This window comes from Dipodomys merriami, unplaced genomic scaffold (assembly GCF_024711535.1).
Source record: "Dipodomys merriami isolate MVZ:Mamm:240054 unplaced genomic scaffold, mDipMer1.0.p SCAF_433, whole genome shotgun sequence".
NCBI lineage: Eukaryota > Metazoa > Chordata > Mammalia > Rodentia > Heteromyidae > Dipodomys > Dipodomys merriami.
The window spans coordinates 534837-561903 of NW_027205971.1; the positions used below are offsets into that span (position 1 = coordinate 534837).

The window sequence follows — 27067 nt, forward strand, 5'->3', positions numbered from 1 at the left end:
GCTGGAAGTGGTGCTGGCTCGTGGTAGAGTGCTTGCCTTGAGCTGAAGAGCTGAGGGACAATGATCAGGCCCAGAGTACAGGCCCCACAACTGACCAAAAAAAAAAAAAAAGAAACTCATCTTGAACATAATGTTAGAAGGATAAAAGTAAGAGCAAAAATAACTAAAGGTTATTTTCCTTTGAGCTCTGTCAGTTTTTGTTTTGTGCTATTTGAAACTGTGGTCTGTAGGATTACACTCTTCTTGGTAGACTGACACTTCCACAAATGTCTCCTGATAGGAGAAAAGTGTCAGTCCACCAAGAAGAGGTGGTCCCACATCTGAAGATCAGTATAATCTACCTTATCAACAGGCTAAAAAGTAAAGAAAAAAAGCATACAATCATTTCTATGCCAGCAGAAAAAAAGAACAAACTTCAGCATCCATTTCTGATGAACAACTCAAGAAACTAAAACTTCCGACCCAAACTCAAGAGTTAGGAATTGAGGAAAACAAATTCAACTTGCTGAAGATGATCTACAAGCATGATTACAAACATCACACTTAATGGCCTATGACGTTCCCTGGACCTGTGAAGAGTCTGGTGTGTTTAGCCGCTAGTTCTCTCATGGCAGAGGCAAAGGATCAATCTAGAAGTCATAAACTAAGGCAGTTTGGACTTTCACATAAACCATGTGTCACGGGGAGTTTCTGACACCAGAGAAGGATGATCAGATTTGTTTTCTGGAAAGGATGGACAGGAAGGATGGACAGCAAAGAGAACAGCCACAGAGAAGCTGAGAGCCTAAGACCAGGGCCTGATATGGATGAAAATTCTCAGTTCTTCATAGAGTTCAGTCTACAAGAAAACTCCATTCTGATATGGATGAGAATCGTCAGTTCTTCATAGGATTCAGATTACAAGAAAACTCCACTCCCCAATGTACCACATTTGTGGAAATTAAGTCTTCATAACTATTAGCCATCCTGGTTTATAACTATCTTCAGAATTGTGTAACAAATAACATGGTAGGGCTACAGTAAAACATTTCTTGAGTCTTTTGGTTGCTCTTTAAGAAGATTCTTCCAATACAAGCATGCCACTTTGTGCTTTTTAATTTGATTTTTCTTTTCTAAACTACCTTTAATTTTGAAATCAAAACACACGTGGCACTGGTCAATTTATTAAAGTTTCATGATCAAAAATCATTACTTTCACGTATTATTCAGGATATTGATGAATGGTACTTATTTTCTCTTAAAAGACAAAACAACTGTTTTAGCAACAAGTTACATAGAGCTTTCATAACTGAAATATTGGTGTCTGGAGAGAATAAATTATAAATGTGAAATATGAAGAACTGTATTTTCCATTTATTTATGTGCACAGGTACAAGTATTTGCTTTTGATAGAATGTAGAAATAGTTGAATGGAAACTATAAGGCAATGGTAAGCTAACAGTGCTCAGCTCTGCACATCCCCCCACAAAGCCTAACAAAACAAGACAAACAAAAAAACTGGCTGCCAGTTTGGAGAGGGAAGAAGAGCCAAGGAGTTAGAATTCATTCTGGGTACAATAAGATGACTTGTCCTTTCCTTTGCTTTGTTATTATATCACATGGTAAGTTCTTTTCCAATAGCAAAGAGAGAATCAGGGGACTGGACTATAAAGAGAAAATTAATGATGAGAAGAAATTTTTTAAATGAAAATATAAGTTATTTATTTGTAGGGACTGCTCCTGTTTCGTTTTACACAGAATAGAAACATTTAAGTAGTTTTTATAAACTCATCTATGGACACTAAATGTTTGGATGGACACTAAATGTTTGGATGGACACTAAATGTTTGGATCTGTGTGTGTGTGTGTGTGTGTGTGTGTGTGTGTGTGTGTGTGTGTGTGTGTGTGTGTGTGTGTGTGTGTGTGTGTGCGCGCGCGCGCGCGCGCGCGCGCATGAGTGCGCCTGTCCTGGGGTTTTCAGTCAGGGCAATGTCCCTAAGCGTTTTTTTTTTTTTTTGCTCAGGGCTAACACTCTACCACTTGAGCCACAGTTCCACTTCCTGAATCTCCCGATTATGGAAAATGGAAAACACAGAGAAGTAAACAAAAGAATATCCTGAACAGCCTCCTGTACAACTGTAACAATTTCCTACTAATGGCTCAACCACTTCCACCCCATCCCATTATGAAATAATTCCTAAGTATTTCAGTTTGACTTCAAATATTCAGGGTATATGTTTAAAAGACAAGAAACACTATTTGGACTTGATTATGCAAATAAATTTCAAAAGAGCTATTACTCTTAAATGGAGATTAGTTAAAATTAAATAACTATTTTAAAAAGCATTTATAATGAGACCATTAGCACACCTAGTTTTCCCTTCCTCACTTGGCAGTGCAGGGATGGAATCCAGGTAGTCTTGTTTTTTAGGCCAGGGCTCTATCACTGAACTATTTCCAGCCTTGACTGCTATCCTTAGTTCAAAACATTTATGAGTAATTCCTTAACATCCCCAGGTTCAAAGTCTAATTTTGAATGTACTCAAGTTGCATCACAATTTTTAATTCCATTTTTTTCTATGTAAGTATGAATTAGGTCCTAACATTATTGATCTATCCATTTTTATTTTAATGGAAATAATCAACTCAAAAGTTTTTAATAATTAAATAACTAAAATAAAAGTTTTAAATAATTAAACCCAATATAAACGTAGTAAACATCCAGACGAGTTCACCCCAGCAGGGTAGCACTGATAAGGTATGCTCACAAGTATACATGCTGGGTCAAACTAAGCAAACTGAGGGGGAAACAGAGATGGGAAATAGCTGATTTCATTTATCCTTTGATTCAAAACACTTCCTTCCACACTGATGGGTTTAAATACGATATGAGTTTTATCAAGGAAGTCTACTGGGCCATGCTAACAAAATCCTTCCATGATCTCGCGTTTGTTTACTTAACATTTTCACTGTTTTATTTTGTCCAAATAGCTTGCTTCTTTATTTGAAATGAACTTGAGATCACAGGACCTCAGAGTTGGGAGGGATCCTGTGGCTTCCTGCTCTCAGAAGAGGCAGCTTTGATAGTGGGGTGATATCAGGCCTTCCAAGTGCAAGAGTACCATCAGGAAGCAATCTGCTGACAGCGTATTCTAATTTGCTGACAGATAGGCAAATATGATCAGTCACAGTTTTATTAGCACAACTTAAAATAACTTTGAGTTTGATCCTTTTGCAATGATTAGTAAAGTTGATAGTTCCTCTGACATGTTGAACAATATGGTTACACAAGAATAAAGAAATATATCTGAAAAAAATAAAGATTAGAAACCCACCATCTACAGCAGCATGCAGAAATCAACAGTGCTAGGCTCTACTTGTATAATATGGTAACAAAGGGTTGCAGATGTGTGTCCTATCCATAAATAAAATATCCAATATAAAATATTTGATGGTGTTTTTTTGTTTGACATTAGAAAATCTTAGCAGGTCTAATAAAATATGCATATTAGGTGTGTATTGGGTGTAAAAAGATCACTTTGTGGTTCTTTATACATCTATTGGTATATTAAAGATAGCATTTCACAGTAAATTCACTAATGAAAAACAAAAGTATTTTTATGGAAAACTGGAGCCAGGAACTGGTGGCCTCACACCATAATTCTATAGCTACTCAAAAGATTTGAGACCTAGAAGATCTTGGTTCTAAGCCAGCCTGGGAAGATAAATGTGAGAGACTCTTATCTCTAATTATCCAGCAAAAATCTGGAAGTGAGTGGAGCTGTGGCTCAAGTGGTAACATGCCAGGCTTGAGTGAATCAAGCAAAGCAAGAGTTCATGATATTCTTGAGTTCAAGCCCCAGTACTGGCATTAAAAAAAATTGTGGTGTCAAGGGCTGGGCATGTGGCTCATATTGTAGGAGCCCTAACCTAGCTTAAGGCCCTTGGTTCATTTCCCAGAAGAGGAAAGAAGGAAGGAAGAAAGGAAGGAAGGAAGGGAAGGAAGAAGGAAGGAAGGAAGGAAAGAAGGAAGGAAGGGGGAAGGGAGGAAAAGAAAAAGCAATTGCCAATTAAAAATCTAAAAATATGGCTTCCTGCTGGGAATGTGGCTTAGTGGTAGAGTGCTTGCCTATAATCCTACTACCCGGGAGGCTGATATCTGAGGATCACAGTACAAAGCCAGCCTGGGCAGCCAGTCGCTGGGATTTATTTCCAATTAATCATAGAAAAAGCTGGAGGGCTGGCAATGGGGCTTAGCCTAGCATGCAATTCCTCAATTCAATTCCTCAGTACTATATAAACAGAAAAAGCCTGAAGTGGTGTTGTGGCTCAAGTGATAGACTGCTAGCCTTGAGCAAAAGAAGCTCAGGGACAGTGCCCAGGCCCTGAGTTCAGAACCCAGGACAAAAAGAAAGAAAGAAAGAAAGAAAGAAAGAAAGAAAGAAAGAAAGAAAGAAAGAAAGAAAGAAAGAAAGAAAGAAAGAAAGAAAGAAAGAAAGAAAGAAAGGAAGGAAGGAAGGAAGGAAGGAAGGAAGGAAGGAAGGAAGGAAGGAAGAAAGAAAGAAAGAAAGAAAGAAAGAAGGAAAGGAAGGAAGGAAGAAAGGAAGGAAGGAAGGAAGGAAGAAAGGAAGGAAGGAAGGAAAGAAAGAGAGAGAGAAAGAAAGGAGAAAGAGAAAAAGAAAAAGAAAAAGCTGGAAGTGGTGCTGTAGCTAAAGTGGTAGAGTGGTACCCGTGATAAAAAGGAGCTTAAGGATAGCACCCAGGCCGAGTTAAAAAAAAAACAACAAAATACACACACAAAAAGAGTACAACTAATAGAATATTGATACTAGTGCACTAGTATAATAATACATTGTAGTATATAAATATTATAAACAATAACACTACTAGTATGTTGAAGCTGGTAGTATTAATAACTGCTAATAATATCTATTAATGCTATGAATACTATAGTAGTCTTTTGCTTTCCCATGCTTAACATGATGCATTTCTTCTTGTGCATTTGCACAGTCAGGAGACCTCTGTTACCGACACTTCATTGTTTAGTCCCTTGTGAACTCACTCAGATAGGTCTTTAGACATCTTCCTCTTGTTAATACCCATCACCCTTTCACCTTGTCAAGGATAATGAGAACTTTAATCTGTTCTTCCAAGGTGTTAGATTACTAAGGATCACTAACAAGTTTCATAAGCTTAATATGCTTGATCACTCAGTCCTTTTCTTTTTTGAAGCAGATTCTACTTCACATGTAATAAGGATGAAACTATTTATACTTCAGGGTCCGATCAGAATAGAAACTTAATTTTTAAAAAATGAATAAATTAAAGAAATGACACAGAGCTCTTAGAATGATGGACTAAAACTATTCATTGAGTAAGTGATTCAAGTAGTTGGCTACTTTGGACAAATCCAAAAATCTCAGTAATGATCTCAAAGGGCTATCACCAAGAGGTTTGAAGGCAAGACTAGCATTCTGGCACCCCAAATTCCCTAGGCAGGAATGCAAGGGAAGGAAGGCTGGTGATTGGCTGAGGAAAGAAGTGCTAAAGGAGCTGGCTGCAGTGTAAGAAGGCCGAGTACAGAGCATGTGTCCAGGAGATAAGTCTCCATTCTCTCAAGCCCTGTTACTTGGAAAAACTGTCAGAACCTAGCTTGTGATCCTAGTGTGTGGATGAAAAAGGGAACATAATGTCAAACAATGAGTGTCTTTGTCAGGACTATAGGGTAAAAGTTCTGTTTACCATATTTAAAAACAGACAAACAAGAAAGCCATGTTTCAGGTAACTAAGTTCTCAAGGTCTGTCTGCTGTCAAATCTTCTTGTGACTGGAAAGAAACCTAAAGTTGTACTGGAGATAGAGACAGGGGATCGGACAGGGAGTGGGGGGTGGGGTGGGAGAAGAGGGGTCAAGGGAGGGAGAGAAAGAGACAGCATAACTAGGAAATGATGAGAACTCTGCAAAAATAAAGACTAAAAAGAGGGCTGGAAATGTGGCTTAGTGGTAAACTGCTTGCTTGCCTAGCACACATGAAGCCCCGGGTTTGATTCCTCAGTACCACATAAAAACAGAAAAATCTGGAAGTGGCTCAAATGGTAGAGTGCAAAAAAAGCCCCACAATAGTACCCAGGCCCTGAGTTCAAGCTGCAGGACTGGCAAAAAAAACAAAAAACAACAACAAAAAAAAACACCTAAAAACCCAAAAGACCAAAAAGCCCAAAACCTAAAAACAAACACATTTCAGGCCTGGTGCTGGTGGCTCATGTCAGTAATCCTAGCTAGTCAAGATGCTAAGATCTGAGGATTGCAGTTCAAAGCCAACTCTGACAGGAAAGTCCATGAGATTCTAATCTCTAAACTACCAGGAACTAGAAGTGAGCTGTGGCTCAAAGTGGGAAAGTGCTAGCCTTGAGCAGAAAGAGGCTCTGGGACAGTTGGCCAGACCTAGGGCTAACAAAACAAAACAAAAAAGACAAAAATAAAGAAAATGAGGTGGAATAAGTTCATATCCAAAATGACTATTTGTTGATCTAATGACATACTGTTAAAGTAAGAACAACAACAAAGCAGCTTATAAAAGAATGTATACAATATAACCTAATCACTACTTTTACAAATACTTTACCTTAAAAAAAGATACATAGACCAAAGCTAAGGTTATTATAGACAAATGTCAACATATATCTAAGTATAAAATGTACTTTTTAATCTTTTTTTGTCAGTCATGGGACTTGAACTCAGGGCCTGGGCCCTGTCTCTAGCTCTTTAGCTCAAGGCTACTACTCTACCACTTTGAGCCACAGCACCACTTCACCACTTTCTGTTTACTGGTAGTTAACTGGAGATGAGTCTCACAAGCCGGGTGCCAGTGGCTCATGCCTGTAATCCTAGCTACTCAGGAGGCTGAGATCTGAGGATCGAGGTTCAAAGCCAGCCCGGGCAGAAAAGTCCGTGAAACACTTATCTCCAATAAAACACCAGAAAACTGGAAGTGGTGCTGTATCTCAAGTGGTAGACTGCTTGCCTTGAGCTGAAGAGCTGAGGGACAGTGCTCAGGCCCAGAGTTCAAGCCCTATGACCGACCAAAAAAAAAAAAAAAAGTCTCACGGACTTTCCTGTCCAGGCTGGCTTTGAATCAAGATCCTCAAATTTCAGCCTCCTGAGTAGCTAGGATTATAGGTGTAAACCATCAACACCTGGCAAGTTTTATCTTCTAGTTATGCAGATGTATGTCTATGGATTCAAGCAAAAAGCATGTATTATTTGTGTGGTGGTTAAGAAGTACATAAGAGGGAGGGACTTCCCATCACTTTGCTGGAAAAAGCATTAAAAGAAATGAAGAAGGTATTTGCTTCCATACTTATTAATTTACCCAGTCTTCTTACTAGGAATCTCCAATTTTGGGACTGAGATGGAACTGATTTTTTGTAACATCTGAATACAGGACACTCATAATTGCAAAGTGACATATGTTCATCATTAGTTTTTTATAGTCATTGTGCAGATTAAGATGTTAGCCAAGGGCTGGGAAGGTGGCTCAGTGGTGGAGCACTTGCCTTGCATGCATGAGGCCCTGGGTTCGATTCTTCAGCACTACATAAGCAAAAAGAAAAAAGCCGGAAGTGGCGCTGTGGCTCAAGTGGTAGAGTGCTCGCCTTGAGCTGAAGAGCTGAGGGACAGCGCCCAGGCCCAGAGTTCAGGCCCCACGACCGGACCCCCAAAAAAAGAATTTAGCCTAGTACTTGTCACACTCTAGAATGTATTTTTAACAAATTCATAGTCTAGAGAAAATATATTCTTCTGGGGGTATCTTTTAGAAAGAATAAAACATTTGTATGATAATTTTAAACCTAGGATTATAAACTAATTTTTAAACTAAATGCTGTGCTAATAATATCTACTATTATTAGCATTCAAAATACACAGCTTGAAAATGACAAGAAACGTGGTCTTGACTGGCCTAACTAATGGCCTGTATAATTACACCATGAAGCTCTGCTTTTGCAGTCAAATGTATTTAAACGCATTAGAAAATACATAGTCAATATATAAAGAATGAAACACATAGCAGTGACAGAATTTAACCTTTCCACATATGCTTGAAGTGACTCAAGGCATTTATTTTCTAATTCTAAGTACTACTTACAAGCAATAATACTATAAATTCCACATCCACGCCATTCAATGTCCTCAACTTTTTTCCATTCCATCTAGAAATTTCCATGTATATCAACTGGCTTCTTCTACCTGTTTTTTTTTTTTTTTCCAGGTTACCCACCTCTCCCTAGCAAATGGTTTCTTAATTCTTTAGCCTGTGGCCTGCTCATTTCATTAACTTGCCCGTATCTACCTTTCCTTCAGGCCTATGGTACACTCCAGGCACCCTTTGTTGAGGAGTGAAGGAGACCTTTCCAAGAAGAAAGATAACTCTGCAACTAGTAAGCTCACTAGCTCCAACCTCCTCATCTCTAAACGCAACAGGTGTCTCTTTGGGCTGTACTTTCTAGAACCTCTCTGCCACACCTCCTTGAAAGGCTCTGATTTCTTGATTTGTGTGAGACCGCAGTTGTCCACCTCCTCTACTGGCTTCTCCTCCTCCTCCTCCTCCCTGCTCACATGGGCATCTGTGCTGGGCGGCTTCTCTCTGCACTTTCTCCTGTCCATCTCATTCTCTCCTGTACACTTAGCTCTCCCCCAAGCTGTTAATGCCCTCAATAAATCTCTTACAAGCTGCTTTTCTTCTTTCTCATAGAGGCTGTCCTAGTTCATAGAACCTCATCACCAATCCAAATTCTCATTCCCAATCTCTTTCTTCCTTGAAGTTATTCTATAAGCTATCCATGGAGTAGTCTTTCAAAGGCTCTGATTGCATCCCTTCTATTCAAATACCTTAAGTGGCTCCCCACAATTTCCTGTTCAAAATCTTGGTATGTGATTCAAAGGCCTTTGATTTGCAACTGTCCTAACTATACTAGTTTTGTTTTCCATGTCTGAACTAGGCTGGAAAAACAAAACAAAACATTGAATACATCCTACCATACCTGCTGAAGAACTGGCCAGCACTCAATACTCAGCTCAAATTCCATTTCCCAGCTTGCCTCTCTCCATCATAAGCCATCTCTTCTTCATCCACAGAAAATAACTGACAAGCCGGGCGCTGGTGGCTCACGCCTGTAATCCTAGCTACTCAGGAGGCTGAGATCTGAGGATCGCGGTTCAAAGCCAGCCCGGGCAGGAGAGACCGTGAGACTCCTATCTCCAATAAACCACCAGAAAACCGGAAGTGGCGCTGTAGCTCAAGTGGTAGAGCGCTCGCCTTGAGCTGAAGAGCTGAGGGACAGCGCCCAGGCCCAGAGTTCAAGCCCCACGGCCGACAAAAAAAAAAAAAAGAAAATAACTGACAACTTCTTGACAGTACTGGCACCCTTGGGCCTGTTTTTAAAGGACAGGGACACTTCTGAATTTCACTAACTGAATATGACTAGTAGTAGGAGTCTTATTTGTTCTCCATAGTGCTTTCAAGGTAGTAGGAAATTGGAGCTGCTTATGAGGAATTAAAGACTACTCATCATACTCAGTACTGGTGGCTCATGCTTGCAATCTTAGCTAAGGAGGTGAAGATCTGAGGACCAGCCTGAAACTCTTGCCTACAATTAACCACCAAAAAGCTGGAAGTGGATCTGTGGCTCAAGACTGAGTCCCAGAATTGAGCAGACCCAGTACCAGCTGGAGAGAGAGAGAGAGAGAGAGAGAGAGAGAGAGAGAGAGAGAGAGAGAGAGAGAGAGAGAGAGAGAGTGCGCGCATGCGCGCACGCACACACACACACACACACACACACACGTATTATTTTGTCATAAAGAATAAAATCATGTCATTTGTAGGAAAATGGATCAAAATAGATGTAATCATATTAAACTACATGAAACAAGTTTCTCTTTTGTAGAAAGCAGAATTTAAAAAGATGAAGGAGGGGTAGGAAGGGAGCTACTAGGGAATAGGATGGGGAGAACAAAGAGAGTATCTGGAAGAGGGTCACAATTAACTCACAACATATTTATGTATGGAAATGTCACAGTGGGGCCTGTTAGTATATGAAATTAGTATTCGCTAATTACCAACCACCCAAATGTTTACCTTAGTGAAGATACAGCAGTGAATAAAATACTACATACATTTTTGTTCATCAGTTTGCTAAAATAAAAATCACCTGGGAATTTGCACTGAAACCAGTAAAGAGCTGTAACAGGAAAAGCTTCAAAGAGGATGTATCATTGGTACAGGGTCTTGAAGGTAATGTAAAAATCTGAATAATCAGAGAAATCTGGAGGATGGCTTTTTAGACCAAGTAAGTCACAGTAGCATAGAAAGCCTCAAATAAGTAGGATATGGCTGAGAGAGGCTGACTTTAGAATGACAGAAAGGATGGGTCCGGGAACACAAGAACTGAAGCTGGGTAAGTATGGGGATGCTCAAAGTCAGGAAGATGAAGCAAGATGTAATACAGATCTAGAAAATTCAAACACTAGAAATGTGTTCTCAAAGGCCATCATATACCAAGTATAATAAAAATAGTTGTATGATTTGGTTTTTATCAGTTTATACAGACCTGTCCCCCCAATTTCACATCTGGATTGATAACACATCCCATGAAAATTTGCTTGTTTAACAATCACTGTATGTTTTAAATTCATGAGTAAAATTACAGAGTATAGGCCTCTAGGATGTGGAGAGTAAAAATAGAAAAAAAAACCCTCCACATTCTTTTGGTTTTGTCTGTTTTTATGTTTTTTGACACAGGGTTAAGCTATGTAGTACAGGCTGGCCTCAAAGTTACTATGTAATACAGATTGTCCTTGAACTTGTAATCACCCTGCCTCAGCCTCCAAATTCTGGAATTATATGCACACAACACTATGCCTTGCATAAAAGCCTTTTCTGTACTCAAATATATATTATATATTGTCTGTTTTCACCAAAGCAAAAGACTAAAGACTAAAAGATTTGTAGCTGATCTAAAAACTGAAGACAGCTGGGCACCAGTGGCTCATGCCTGTAATCCTAGCTACTCAGGAGGCTGAGATCTGAGGATCGAGGGTTAAAGCTAGCAGGGGCAGGAAAATCCGTGAGACTCTTATATCCAATAAGCCACCAGAAAACCAGAAGTGATGCTGTAGCTCAAGTGGTAGAGTGCTCGCCTTGAGCTGAAGAGCTGAGGGACAGAGCCCAGGCCCAGAGTTCAAGCCCCAGGACTAGAAAAAAAAAAAGACTGAAGACAGAGTCCTAATTTATGTGACAGTGGTCTGCTCAGAAGCAACAAACACATAAACACAGCGAAAAGGAACTTAAATGAATTCTTTGTCATGTTGCTTTCCAGAATTTTATCAAATTGAGAAGCCAGGTGTGCTAGTGGCTCATGCCTATAATCCTAGCTACTCAAGAGGCTGAAAACCTGAAGTGTCGATGTGGCTCAAAGTGGTAGCGTACTAGTCTTGAGCAAAAAGAGCTCCAAGACCAAAAATAAATAATGAAATAAATGAGAAGAAAATCTGAGGTGAAACAAAGAAAGAAATCTTACTAATGCAAAAGTTGCCTGACTAGACAATCATTCTGACTAATAATGTCAAAATGCACTGTACCTTGCACCCTTCCTCCTATCAGCTTAGAGTGGATGGCATATACAAAATTAGGATAATAAATAATATCAATAGACGTCATTCACATGCCCCCATAGCACTTTCTAGGCACTTCTGTTACGGAACATGAATTCTCTTACCTAGACATGACTTTATGTATGAAACTGGAATACCCCAAAGTCATAAGGAAGAGTAAAACCACCAGTGGTCACTGTTTTCTTTCTTTCCATGCATAGCCAACCTTGGTTTACTATACAGTATCTCACTTGATCTTCCCAATATGAATGTCCAGTTTATAGCTGAAGGAACTCACATTTCAGGGAAGCTATGGGGTTTGTACTTGGTCACAAAACTAGCAGGTGGCAGACAAGTTCTCTAACTTGATCTGCCTGCTCTTGTAAATCATTAGATTAGACTCCCTATTCTAAATCTATGGGACCAAATTCAAAAGTAAGAGACAGGTACTGGGTATGGTGGTACACACCTGTAACCCCAGCATTTGGAAGGCTGAGCAGAAAACTGAAGAGTTTGAGGCCGGCTTAGACTATATAGAGACACTGTCTCAGAAAACAAACAACAATAACAACAACAAAAACCCAATCTACATATATATGGAAGCTGGCTTTATTTCTTACTATGTAAAAGAGTTAGGGAAGGCATCAGGTGACAGATTCCTTCACTCTGAACTGAAAACTTCATACTGGGTTTGTGAAGGGTAGCAAGGCACAACTAGGAATTGGGAGTCTTACTGTCCTTTCAGCAGGACAACTTCTTTTACATCACAATCCAATGTATTGACAAGGTTGAAGTATTTTTCTTGGTTAGTCATATCTATAAAGCTCCTCAGCCAGTTGAAGATTTAAGTAGTCTTCAGATGACCTAAAGATGCTTGAAAAGAATCTTCTTAGAATTCCAGTGACCCACGCTACTTGTGCTCACTCCTAGCAGCACAACTAACCTTTTAAATATAGTTCTTTCTACATAAAATAAATCCATAAGACACTTCTAAAAATAATTCTCTACTGTAATTCCCTCCTCTTGCATCTGGGCACAGATGTCATATTTCCTCTACAAAGCTTCCTTTTATGTTGCAAGAGTAAGCATCTCAATTTAAAGCTGAACCAGAACAATCTAGAGCTACCAACTCCTTCACAGGAAGTATTTTTTTGTACTTTACATAATGGTCTGACTGCAATTGGACATCCTTATATCAGAATTGTGCAATACATTTAACTAGGAAATAGAGCACTTAGGGTTTTTGAAGTTCTGCCTCCTCTCCCGACTCATTGCTGCTAACATGTGGCCTTTCACAGAAGGGTCGATGAGATAGATCTGGGCTAACCAGAGATAAAGAGTATGAACACAGGAAATGAGGGGCTAGAAGATGAAAGCACGTGTCAGGTCATTCAGGAGTATGAAACTTGTCATCTGAGAAAACTGGCAAACTGTTCTAATGGTGAAATAAACATACAAATGAATAAGATACAGTTAGTCACTTCCACTTTTCCCCTTCCATTACTGGTGTTCTGGCACACAGCCATATATAATCTGCAATAATCTGTCACTATGGGGCACCACCCATTTCCTCTGCCCCACCCTCAGCTGAGCTGTGACCAGGACACTTCTGGATGGCCAATGTAACCTTCAGACCATCAAAAATGCCAACTTTTCCTTTCCAATGTGACCTGAAATTCACATCAGCCACACTTAGAAGTCTTTAAACATTCAAAAGTCTTAAGAAAGAAATAAACAATATGTCATATTTCAAAATGTTTTCAATCATCTGAAACTTTTAATTTCCTTTGTTAATACATTAGATAAAATACTCCACCACACAGGGACTATGCCCTCAAAACTTCTTGAATGAAAGCTGTATCGGTACACAATTCTAAGACAGAATTTACACATAAAACATGTACAAAATTAAGGATTTGTCCAGGGTTACAGATCAGTGTATACATTTTATTTAAAACTTAGTCTGAGGGCCTCATGAAGTTGGTAAACCAAAATCAAGCTAAAACAAAACCACTTTGAGTAGCTTTACTGATTTATAAAATGTTTCACATTGACTTTTTTTAATATGCAAATTGTGAGTTGTCACATTAAAAAATATCTACTTGCTTACTTCATCAAATTATATTTATGGACTACAGTGGTCTCAATTATTAATTACCTCATAGTTAAGATATTTTGTCTTCATATTTCTCTAGGTAACTAACACTATTTACAAACATGAGAAACCACAGTCGATGTGACCAAATGCTCTGATCTTGCTGCCTGTAAATTCAGTTTTTATATTGTTTTCTGTTTCTGTGAAAGAAGTAAAATAGGAAGAGTGATATTTTTAAGGAGCTCTGAGATAAACAGAGTGCTGTTTTGAGTAGCTTCATTTTCAAAAACTGCTTTAAAGTAATACCACACATTAGCATATATTGCATCCATCCTTAATAAAGATGACCTCTAGTAAATTTAAACCTTTTTTAAATAAAAGACTCATATGCTAAGATTTTGATGTTTACCCCCTCAAAAAATCAAACAAAGGCCCAATTAAAAAATGACCTTAATGTTTATTTTAGAATATCAAACTACAAATTAAAATAAATAGAGCATATGAATGCAATGGCTTTTGGGGTTGATGGTTTGCAGCTGAACTTTGAGTTAAGGCCATAAATATTCACATGAAATTCAACAGGGAGTTTAAGTTACTCTTGTGCATTAACACTGGTAAGAATGGAGCCATTTCCAATAAGGTATTTAATGCAAACTAGAAGACCATGCAAAGTACATGTGAAATGCAGGTGTCAGTCTTTCCAATCCAACAGACCATAGTCCCTAAACACACTTTATGTGCCACAGCAATTGGTAAATTGGCCCTTAAGATGGCTTAAAAAAAAAAGGTGTCTCCTACTTAGAGGAACGATAAAACTGAAGACAATTTCACTTAAAAAAATACCACTAGGCTATCAAGGACTTTCATCCCCAGAAAGGAAGTTATTACAGATACCTAAGTTTTATAAGCGAGATTCAAACACAGGACTTCCTGATCGGACAATTAACATCACAAACACTTTCTACGGCTTTACATGCTGATCCTTGGGAAAGAATTTTCTAAAAATGTTTCCAGGACTTCCCCTATACCCCTACAAAAGAGAAAAACCACACTCAGGCTACACAAATCTTAGGTAAAAAACAAAGATATTCTGATCATGCCTACCATTATGGAGGGAACATGTAAATATTAGAGCAGGTTACTGCTGTCAATAATCCTTTCAGCTCAGGTTTTAATGTTTTATGCACTCTCTCCCACCCAGCATGCTCAAGATGGGACAAAGCATTGGACAGGAGGAAGAGAAAGGACTACTTACCAACTCCTCGATAATGTAGGAAAGACGAATAACCATTCACATTTTAAATTCCAAATTAAGTGCTCTTTTAAGCGTGTATAAAGAAGAATCTTCAAGAAGCCTGGTATGATCCCAACAAGGAACTGCAGAGACAGCAGAATGCTCTGGGTGCCCCACTCTGCTATCACTCAGCAGGCTGAGGTATTTCCTGTTCCCTCCCATTGGTTCTTACAGGTGCATGAGCCAATGGGTGGTGCCAATCTACTCTTCCGCTTGTATGTAATTCACAAAGGGAGATTTAAAATGTCATAGAATTTCAGGACAGGACCATCTTGAGCTAATACTACGAGCCTTCCAAACTAGGTTGATTATGAAATGACGATAATCATCTTGTTAAAGCATTGTAATTATGGTTATCATATTAAACCTAAAAGGGCTTTTCCAGTCAGGTCTGGTGGTGAGATCTGTAGTCCCAGCACTTGAGAGGCTGACATTAGGAGGACTGACTTTGAGGGCAACCTAAGCTGCACAGCAAGACTCAGTTAAAAAAAAAAAAAAAAGCAAGCCAGGCGCCAGTGGCTCATGCCGTAAGCCTAGCTACTCAGGAGGCTGAGATCTGAGGATCACGGTTCAAAGCCAGTCCAGGCAGAAAAGTCCGTGAGACTCTGATCTCCAATAAACCACTAGAAAACTGGAAGTAGCATTGTGGCTCAAGAGGTAGAACACTTGGCTTGAGCTGAAGAGTGCAGGGACAGCACCCAGGCCCAGAGTTCAAGCCGCACTACTGACAAAAACAAACAAAAAAAACCCCCAAAACCCAAGCAAACAAACAACAAGCAAAAACAAATAACAAGGGCTGGGAAGGTGGCTCAGTGGTAGAGTGCTTGCCTTGCATACATGAGGCCCTGAGTTCATTCTTCAGTACCACAAAAACAGAAAAAGCTGGAAGTGGCGCTGTGGCTCAAGTGGTAGCCTTGAATTGAAGAGCTGAGGGACAGTGCCCAAGCCCAGAGTTCAGACCCCACGACTGGAAAACAAACAAACAAAAAAACTAAAAACAAATAACAAACCTCTTTTTCTAGAACCCAGTACACAAAAGTAAGGATTTTTAAAAAATATATTTTAAGGGGCTGGGAAGGTGGCTCAGTGGTAGAGCGCTTGACTTGCATGCCTGAGGCCCTGGGTTCCATTCCTCAGCACCACATAAGCAAAAAGAAAAAAGCCAGAAGTGGTGCTGTGGCTCAAGTGGTAGAGCGCTAGCCTTGAGCTGAAGAGCTGAGGGACAGCGCCCAGGCCCAGAGTTCAGGCCCCAGGACCGGACCAAAAAAAAAAAAAAAAAAAAAAAAAAAAAAAAAAAATATATATATATATATATATATATATATATATATTAAATGTTTTCCAAACATTTCAAACAAGCATGTTGGAGGCAATGGCATAGGGTCTAGCAGGAAAAGGAAAAACTTCTCACCATGAGTCACCAGTGACTAAGTTATTTTAATTTAGGCTTAAAGCACATTCCATACTCATATAGAAAAATGTACATGCAGAAAAATGATAGTAACCCCAGAAACCAGAGCTGACCAATTTTCAGGATCAATATCAGCATCTAAGAAAATCAGGTGTGGCAGGGCGCGGGTAGCTCACACCTGTAATCCTAGCTACTCAGGAGGCTGAGATCTGAGGATCACAGTTTAAAGCCAGCCCGGACGGGAAACTCCCTGAGACTCTTATCTGCAATAAACCACTAGAAAACCGGAAGTGGCTCTGTGGCTCAAGTGGTAGAGCACTTGCCTTGAGCTGAAGAGGCAGAGACAGCGCCCAAGCCCAGAGTTCAAGCCCCATGACCGAACAAAAAAAAAAGAAAAGAAAAAGAAAATCAGGTGGTTTTTTTCTTGTTGTTGTTTTAAAACAGGGATAATGCTCTTGTCCATAATTTTCCATATTGTTATTTTGATGTTACCAGTGTTCAGTGCCTAAGGCAACATCAACAGACATCCATCCATTAGTCTGTGTGATAATAAACAGTTTTCACAGGTTTTAGCCAGACTGAGACACAGACATCTCAGGTATATGGTGTGAAATGGTAGGAATGGATTTTATTTGCATTCAACAGCAACAGAAATACTAAATTCAGGACTGTTTAAAGAAGAATGAAAAACCCAGAGAGCAACATATACAGATAAAATCTACCATTTTAAGCTATACTTTACTATACTTTACTTCCTTATGTTTAAAATAATACTCAGGAGGATCTGGCTGAGATCCAGAAGATAGAGGTTCAAAGCCAGCCCAAGCAGAAAAATCTTTGAGACTCTATCTCCAATTAACCCACAAAAACCTGGGCTAGAGTGGGATGCCAGAGGTTTACACCTGTAATCCTAGCTACTCAGGAGGCTGATATCTGAGGATGGTGGTTCAAAGCCAGCCTGGGCAGGAAAGTCCATGACACTCATATCTCCAATTAATCATAGAAACAGCCAGAAGTGGCACTATGGCTCAAGTGGTAGAGCCCAGGGACAGTGCCCAAGGTTTAGAGTTCAAGCCCCAGGGCTGGCATTAAAAAAACTGGGCTGGAGGCATGGCTAAAGTGGTAGATCAATCCTTAGTACCATAAAAAAGTTTACATATACTAACTATAATATAACAACATTATAAACATATATTATTATTATTTTGGGGGGGTCCGATTGTGGAGCCTGAACTCTGGGCCTGGGCGCTGTCCCTCAGCTCTTCAGCTCAAGGCTAGCGCTCTACCACTTGAGCCACAGCACCACTTCCGGCTTTTTTTTTTGCTTATGTGGTGCTGAGGAATTGAACCCAGGGCCTCAGGCATGCAAGGCAAGCACTCTACCACTGAGCCACCTTCCCAGCCCTATAAACATATATTAATCTATCAGGTTTATCAACTGTCAGGGTCAGAAGTGAATTCTCCCCTTAGGAATTACCCCTGCTGTCTTCACTGGCAGCAATAATTATCTGTATAATTACACTTAAATATTATTTGAGCCTAAAATAAGTCCTTAAATTTAATACAATTCAACAATTAGGATGTTAGTTAAAAGGCATCAGACACCATCCTTTTGAAATCAAGAAAATGGATGTCAGGGCTGGAAATATGGCTTAGTGTTAGAGTGCTTGCCTAGCATGCATGAAGCCCTAGGTTCGGTTCCTTAGTACCACATAAACAGAAAAAGCCGGAAGTGGTGTTGTGGCTCAAGTGGTAGAGTGCTAGCCTTGAGCAAAAGAAACTCAGGGACTGAGCTTTAGGCCCTGAGTTCAAGCCCCTGAATTCAAGCACCAGAACTGGCAAAAAAAAAAAAAAAAAGAAAAGAAAAGAAAAGAGAAAAGATGGCTGTCAGTAAGCATGACACAAGGACAAACACTATAATTTAACATAAAAGAATATTATGTAATAAGAAAAAGCACAGAATTTAGGGAATGCAAAGGAGAGAGAAACAAGGAGGATGATCAGAAATGACCTCATGAAAGATAAGACTGTAGCTCAGTAGTAAGATGCTTGCCTGGATATTTCCATCCCAAGCACTGGAAAGAAAAAAAATCTATAAAATGAGGAACAGGGGTATGTAGGCAAGAGAAAGAGCAGGAACAAGACCAGAGGGTGGCAAAGTAGGAAGAAGTTGACTAGTAAGCAGGCCAGTCTGATGGGGCAAAGGATGTCTTTGTGGGTACAAATCAGGTGATAAAACCTAAGAACAGGTTGATAAATCTGTACTCAGGTCAGTAGGCCAAGTTAGAGGTTTTGAACTTACATACAAAATCAGAATGTCGGGCTGGGAAGGTGGCTCAGTGGTAGAGTGCTTGCTTTGCATGCATTAGGCCCTGGGTTCGATTCCTCAGCACCACATAAACAGAAAAAGCCAGAAGTGGTGCTGTGGCTCAAGCGGTAGAGCGCTCGCCTTGAGCTGAAGAGCTGAGGGACAGCGCCTAGGCCCAGAGTTCAGGTCCACAACCGGCAAAAAAAAGAAAAGAAAAGAAAAGAAAAGAAAAGAAAAGAAAAGAAAAGAAAAGAAAACCAGAATGTCCTCTAGGCAGAGCAAAAGACTAACAGTGTATGGCATCTCAGAAGGACAAAAAGGTGAATGGAAAATTGACATAGGAGTCATTCCTGAGAACTTTATTAAGATCCTCAAAGCCAGACACTGGTGGCTCAGGCCACCTAGATAACTCAGGAGGATTGAGATTTGAAGCCAGTATAGACATAAAAAGTCATTAAGACTCTTATCTCCAATTAAGCAAAAATCCAAAAAGCTGGAAGTGGAGGTGTGGCTCAAGTGGTAGAGTGCCAGTCTTGAGTGAAAAAACTAAGGTTCTGAGTTCAAGTCCCAGTACTAGCACAATAAAAAACAAACAAACATGCATTATACATACTGGCTCTGAAATAAAAGATGGTAATGTGCATGCTGAGTTCCAAGAGGAGAATTTTACTCCCCAGGGATAGATAGCAACCCCTTTTGAGTTCTCATAGCTTGGTAAGTATGCTATAGGCATCTAGTGAATCATCAAGACCAGAGAAGATGCAGAAGACAGCCTTGCACAAAGAATTCTGAGGTCCCTAAGTATCAAGAGAGCCATAGTTGAGAAACCCTAAGAAACTGGAGCTGTCCTCCCAGACTCTGAATCCAGAGCCTTCCACTTATGGTACACATGACCCTGGGAAAGTCAGTCAGTTCTCTCAGAGGATGAAAATATTAGGAATATCTGAAGCAAGGCATGATAGCTCACACCTGTAATCCTAACTTCTCAGGAGAATGAGATCTGAGGATCAAAGCCACACAGAGCAGGTAAGTGTGAAAGGCTTATCTCCAATTAACCAACAATAAGCCAGAAATTGAGGTGTGACTCAAGTTCTAAAGCACCAGTCTTGAACTGAAAAAGGTAAGGGAGAGCAAGAGGGCCTGAGTTCAAATCTAGTTCCAGCAGGAAGGAAGGAAGGAAGGAAGGAAGGAAGGAAGGAAGGAAGGAAGGAAGGAAGGAAGGAAGGAGAAAGAGGCAGAGGGGGAGAGAGAGTGAAAGGAAGGAAGGAAGAAAGGATTGTGCCTTGATTAGTGCCATCTATTGTAATAGGTAAATGTATTTGAATTGTCATTATTCTGGATCACTCTGGTTATAAGCCAGTGTCATTAGACAGAAAATGAGACACATAAAATTAAATAAATAATTTTTTTCTTTTTGTCTGCAACCAGGACTGGAACTCTATCTGACGCTTCCCCTCATTAGCTGGGGCTCTACCAACTGGGCCATGCCTCTAAACCCTAAATTGCTTTTTATTCAGCCCACAATCTCACCCTAATTAATGTAGAATTACAGATAGGCCATAAATAAATACCATGTATTTCTTTTTCTAAGCTGAATCTAAGAAACAGTAACAGACTTCTAACAAAGAAATCAATGAAATGAGTGTGTAGGCTAAACAATTACAAACTAAACTCGATGCTGAAATACAACTGCGCAATCTCTCACAACTCAAAAAAAAACTCAAAAAACTATTGTGATTGGCAGGAATCAAACACTGAGGAACTGAAAGATATTTTCTCTTTGAAGGGTCACAAAATATTTTTTAGATGGAATATTTCTTGCTTTCTCTCTCACATCCTTCCACTCCCTTTCTTTGTGTCTTTCTTGTGTCTGTATGTTTACTTTTGGGGAAGAGGGAAGAAACCGAGGAAAAGGGGAAAATTACAAAGGAAAAAAGGCTTTTAAGCTAAAAGTGTACAGAAAATAAACCTAAAACCAGTAGATATGAATACTGGCAAGCAACCGGGACATTTATGCAGGCTGGCTTAAACATTAAACCAAATTAGATATGCAGCTCTCCAGTGAGATTACAATGGCTTGACTGTACAGGACTCAAGGGGTAAAGGAAGTGTGAAGTGGGTTATTGTTTCCTGGGCAGAATTTGGATCTTGCTAAACTACAACTGAGGATAGTTAAAGAACCCAGGGGAACTTCCATCAGAGATGGCTGCAACCATTCCTTTGGAAGGGCATCTTAATCTCTTCTTTATCTTTTTTTTTTTTTTTTTGTCAGTCCTGGGGCCTGAACTCTGGGCCTGGGCGCTGTCCCTCAGCTCTTCAGCTCAAGGATAGCGCTCTTCCACTTGAGCCACAGTGCCACTTCCAGCTTTTTCTGCTTATGTGGTGCTGAGGAATCGAGCCCAGGGCCTCATGCATGCAAAGCAAGCACTCTACCACGGAGCTACCTTCCCAGCCCCTCTTCTTTATCTTTTTAAACAGAAAATAAATGGTTTAAATGAATGAAGGCATACAGACTTAATACTTATAGTTTCTTGTCCTATAAGTTTTAGTTTTTGAAATAACAATTCCCACAGAATTCCTATACTCCCTTTCCCTTCCTCCTATCCCATGGAATAAAAAATTATTAGAGGCCTTCCCTGTCACTAAGAATTCTATCAGAAGCCAGGCACAGTAGTTCAGGCCTGTAACCTTAGCTACTCAGGGGGCTGAAATCGGGAGGATCACAATTTAAGGCTGGCCCAGGCAGAGATGCAAGAGCCCTTTATAAGCAATATATGGCTACAGTGGCATGTGCTTCTCATCCCAGCTACATGAGAGGCTGAGATTGGGATGATTATGGCTTTAGGCCAGCCTAGAGAAAAAAGGTTTTAAGCTTGTATCTGGGTGGAAGAAGCTGTGTGCAATGGTACCTGTAAAGGCAGGAAGGATGAAACAGGATGATGGTGATCCAGGAATGACACACTGGGCAAACAGTGAGACTATATCTCAAAACGAGCAGTGCGAAAAGGAGTTGGAGGGGAGGCTCAGCAATGCAGTGCCTGCCTGTCAAGAGGAAAGCCCTGAGTTCAAACCTCACCACTACCACCAAAAAGACACAAGAGAACAAACAAAAAACCCCAACAACAACCAGGTAGTACATCATGAATTTCTCTATTATATTGTAGAATTACTGGCATATCACAGAGCATTGTATGTAATATATATATATATATTATATGCACATGTACATATACATATATATTGTGCACTACATAACAAATACACTGCCCTTTTAAATAACCTTGAGTTACCTGGCTTTTATTTGAATTTTATCTAGCATTCTGGAAAAATAAATTTAATGTAAAAAATTACACTCCATCCCACCAAAATGATAATGTCTGATATTTTTAATTTGTGTTTGAGCTGTTGTCCCTTTCATCTGCTTTTCTATTTCTCAGGGGAGGATATCCACTGAGTGGAAATTTCATAACCACATCAAGTTCCACACTAGCAACCTGCTCAGAACTGTTCTGTATCAGCTAACGTCAAACAACATTCCTAAATACAAAATGTCCTCTATTGTCACCTTCATGAAAAGAGCTTTGAGATTTTTTTTTTGTGGTGCCAATATTAGGGGGCTTGAACTCTGGGTGCCGTCCCTGAGATTTTTTTTTTTGGGGTCCGGTCGTGGGACCTGAACTCTGGGCCTGGGCGCTGTCCCCCAGCTCTCCAACTCAAGGCTAGCGCTCTACCACTTGAGCCACAGTGCCACTTCCAGCTTTTTTTCTTTTTGCTTATGTGGTGCGAGGAATGGAACCCAGGGCCTTAGGCATGCAAGGCAAGCGCTCTACCACTGAGCCACCTTCCCAGCCCTCCCTGAGGTTTTTTGCTCAAGGCTAGCACTCTACCTCTTGAGTAACTAGGATTACAAGAGTAAGCCACCAGTGTCCGGCTCAGGAATTTTTTTTTTCTTGGATTTAAACAGTAGGTTTTGGAGCTGAGTGGGAGTTTAGCACAGTGATAGAGTTTTTGCCCGGCATGTGTGGAGAACCTAAGTTTGATCCCCAGCATATGCATGCAACATGCATACAAACATACATAGCAGCTCTAGGTTAGCCTCTATGTTACACCTTTGGGAATTAATACATCATTCCTTTCTTCCTCTAAGTTGAAGCTGCCCATTACTAAACACAGTCAATAGATTTTTTTTTTAAACAGTATATTTTAAACCTGAATTAGGTATCTAAGCAACTGGAATGGTGTGGTCATCATGTCCAATTTTTCCCTAAAAGCATCATTTTCAAAGTTTGTTTCTAAAAAAGAAAGAAAGAATGACAGAGAAACTGGCAGAGAAGTGAAAAATTTAACAAACTAAACACAAAATTGTAGGATATAACCATAGCAGAGTGTGTGCATTGGAGAGAATATTTAAAAGGTGGTTAGGGTGATATTAACATATACTAAGTGCTGTGAATAAGTGCCTAGTCTTCAGTTTCAATTTTTCCTTGTCAAAGAAGGAGGCAGCCCCCTTCATTGACTCCCACCTTCCCCCCCCAATGCATTCCTCTATTTCTTCTTCTTTTTTTGGGGGGGGGGTCGGTGAACTCTGGGCCTGGGTGCTGTCCCTCAGCTCTTCAGCTCAAAGTGAGCGCTCTACCACTTGAACCACAGTGCCACTTCTGGTTTTCTAGTGGTTTATTGAAGATAAGAGTCTCACAGAATTTCCTGCCTGGGCTGGCTTTGAACCATGATCCTCAGATCTCAGCCTCCTGAGTAGCTAGGATTACAGGCATGAACCACCCGCGCCCAGCTCATTTTATTTTATTTTATTTTAGTCTTTTCTTTTTTGGTACTGGGGATTGAACTCAGGACATCGCACTTGCTAGGCAAGCGCTTTGCCACTGAGCTATATTTTTGTGGGTCATGGGGCTTTAACTCTGAGCCTGAGCACTGTCCCTCAGCTCTTCAGCTCAAGGCTTGTGCTCCACCACTGAGCCACAGAGCCACTTCTGGTTTTCTCGAGGTTTATTGGGGATAGGAGTCTCATGGACTTTTCTGCTGGGGCTGGCTTTAAACTGAGATCCTCAGACCTCAGCTTCCTGAGTAGCTAGTATTACAGGCATGAGCCACCAGCACCCAGCTTCTCATTTTAATAGACACTGACTTTCCTCCCACCAGGACCTAAAAAGTCTATGCTCCATAGCTTGCCCTGGAATTATAAAGCCTTCAGTCTTGTAACTTTTGGGATGAGAAATCCAATTGGAAATTGGTATGTGTTCAGTGATTCCTATTTCTGTGTCCATACTCTGTCTCTGTCTCTGTGTCTCTGTCTCTCTGTCTGTCTCTCTCTCTCTCTTGACCTTTAAGCTGTCTCCAACACATCAAAGTTAAAAAACCCCCTTTCCCAACCTGGTATATAGTTCTTCTAAATCTGAGCGGTAAATATTGAAACTGACATGCTGCCAATCTGAAAAACTTTAACTCCTTTTTGAGCTTAAAAAAAAAGGAAGGAAGGAAGGAAGGAAGGGAGAAAGAAAGAAAGAAAGAAAGAAAGAAAGAAAGAAAGAAAGAAAGAAAGAAAGAAAGAAGAAAGAAAGAAAAGGAAAAGCACAAACAAAAGTCCTAGCAGTCCAGGAAAATTCCAGGATCAAAATAAACATTTTAATTAATACAGCACGTGGATCTCCAAAAAAGATCGTTTTCCCCCAGCTTTCATGAACGGCCTGGAACGCCTCCCACGACCCCGACCGGACCTGGTCAGGCAGCACAAATCTCCATCTTTCCAGGACTCTTGTAAAGAATCTCCAAGATGTTTCACTACATAGCCAGGCTTCACTGAGACCCCAGACTCAACCTCGGGGGAGACCCCGGGTTGAGGTCTGTAAGCAGCGCGGGTCTGAGGTCTATAAGCAGCGCGGGTCTCAGATCTCCCCCCCTGGAGACTCGGACCAGGTTCCCCACGGTGCTGTTCCCCAGGTGGGGCAACTCTCAGCCCTGCCACCTCCTGCCTCCCCCTCCCTCTCCTCTACAGGCCCCCTCCCCCACTGGCATCCAGTCTCTCCGCACTGTCCCGCCTTCTCTCCAGGAGCCCTTCCCTATACCTTCGGTCCTGGTCCCTTTTAGGGGCTCCCTCCCTTTACTCTGCTACCCCAAGCCTTCACAGCCAGCCTAGCTCCTCTAGGGGACTCATCTTCAGACCCCCTTTCCCCACCTCTCTTGGGGATCTCATGGCTTATCTCCCCTCACCCCCAATTACTCTCAGGGTTCCTTCGGTTCATCCTGATGTCCTAAACCAGCCTCATACCTCCTCGGGGTCCCCTCTGCTCACCCCACTGTCCCGGCCCCTCTCGGGGTCCCCTCTGCTGTCCTGGCCCCTCTCGGGGGTTCGCTGTCCTTCTCTTGATCGACATCCCAGTCACTATCAGACTGAGTCCCCACTCCAGGCCCAGCTGTCCTGTCCGGGCTACTCTCGGGGTCTCCTCCCCTTGCTCGCCCCGATATCTCGATGTCTTGGTCACTCTCGGGGTCCCCTCTTCATACCCTGCTGTTCTGGCCCCTTTGGGGGTCCCCACTTCAGGCCCCGCCATTCTGTCCCGGTCACTCTCAGGGTCCTCTCTCTGCGCCCCGCTGTCCTGTCCCGGTCATCCTCGGGGTCCCCTCTCCGTGCCCCGCCATGTTGTCCTGGTCACCCTCGGGGTCCCCTCTCTGCGCCCCGCCATGCTGTCCCGATCACTCTAGGGGTCCCCTCTCTGCGCCCCGCCATGCTGTCCCGATCACTCTCAGGGGGTCCCCTCTCCGTGCCCCACTGTCCCGGTCACTCTCGAGGTCCCCTCTCCGCGCCCCGCTGTCCCGGTCACTCTCGGGGTCCCCTCTCTGCGCCCACCGTCCTGTCCCGGGCACTCTCGGGGTCCCCTCTCCGCGCCCACCGTCCTGTCCCGGTCACTCTCGGGTCCCCTCTCCGCGCCCCGCTGTCCCGGGCACTCTCGGGGTCCCCTCCCTGAGCCCCGCGGTCCCGGGCACTCTCGGGGTCCCCTCCCCGCGCCCCGCTGTCCCGGGCACTCTCGGGGTCCCCTCCCCGCGCCCCGCTGTCCCGGGCACTCTCGAGGTCCCCTCTCCGGGCCCCGCTGTCCCGGTCACCCTCAGGGTCCCCTCCCCGCGCCCCGCTGTCCCGGGCACTCTCGAGGTCCCCTCTCCGGGCCCCGCTGTCCCGGGCACTCTCGGGGTCCCCTCCCTGAGCCCCGCTGTCCCGGTCACTCTCGGGGTCCCCTCTCTGCGCCCACCGTCCTGTCCCGGTCACTCTCGGGTCCCCTCTCCGGGCCCCACTGTCCCGGTCACCCTCGGGGTCCCCTCCCCGCGCCCCGCTGTCCCGGTCACTCTCGGGGTCCCCTCCCTGAGCCCCACTGTCCCGGTCACCCTCGGGGTCCCCTCTCCGCGCCCCGCTGTCCCGGTCACTCTCGGGGTCCCCTCCCTGAGCCCCACTGTCCCGGTCACCCTCGGGGTCCCCTCTCCGTGCCCCGCTGTCCCGGGCACCCTCGGGGTCCCCTCTCCGTGCCCCGCTGTCCCGGGCACTCTCGGGGTCCCCTCTCCGGGCCCCGCTGTCCCGGTCACTCTCGGGGTCCCCTCTCCGCGCCCCGCTGTTCCGGTCACCCTCGGGGTCCCCTCTCCGGGCCCCGCTGTCCCGGTCACTCTCGGGGTCCCCTCTCCGCGCCCCGCTGTCCCGGGCACTCCCGGAACTCCCGTCCGTCCGTCGGTCCTCCCCGCCGCCGCCGCCGGTCCGGGTCCCTTCCAGGCGCGGGCTGTCCGTCCTCGCCTTCGCCGGTACCGGGCGCCCCGCGTTCTCACCTCAGCCCCGCTGTCACCGCTCCCGGGCCCCGCGTCGCCGCCGTCGCTTCCTCCTCACACTTGCTCCGAGTCGCTGTCGCGCGGCTGTTTCCCCGGAGGACGCCCGGCTCGGGTCTCCCGGTGCCGGACTCCGCGTCGCGCAGCCTCCGCCCGGGACCTCGCGTCGCGCCCCACTCCTCACAGGACCCCGCCGCCCCGGGCCACACGGACCTCCGCGCCGCCGCCGCTGCCGCCGCCGCTGCTGTCCGAGGTGCGGCGCCTGCCAGGGGTGGCCAATCGCACCCGACCGCGCCGAGCGCGCCCCGCCCCATCGCCTCCTTACGCCCGCCCCCTGCCTCGGCCACGCCCCTGCTCGGCTCCGATAGGCTTTCTACTGACCTTCCCTGATCGCCGGGCCTGGGGCCGAGGCCGGATATAGGTATTGGATTGGAAGTGCCTTGGGCAGCCGAGAGGTCGATGGAGGCTGAGGATTGGTGGAGCTTTCGATGGGCGGGAACTGAGGGGGCGGAGC

At 43.0% G+C, this 27067-nt stretch overlaps 1 protein-coding gene across 2 annotated transcripts in view; it reads right to left on the reverse strand.

The window, feature by feature from the left end:
• Positions 1-26770, reverse strand: part of LOC138807781 (serine/threonine-protein kinase TAO3) — a 134958-nt gene extending 108188 nt beyond the window's left edge. The window contains exon 1 of one of the 2 annotated variants that reach the window (XM_069993542.1): positions 26557-26770. The gene's annotated coding sequence lies outside the window, so the exon portion shown is untranslated. Of the gene's footprint in view, positions 1-14977; positions 15085-26556 lie in introns of those variants that run through there. The other variant, XM_069993543.1, reaches the window with a different exon arrangement.
• Between the last annotated feature and the right edge of the window lie 297 nt (positions 26771-27067).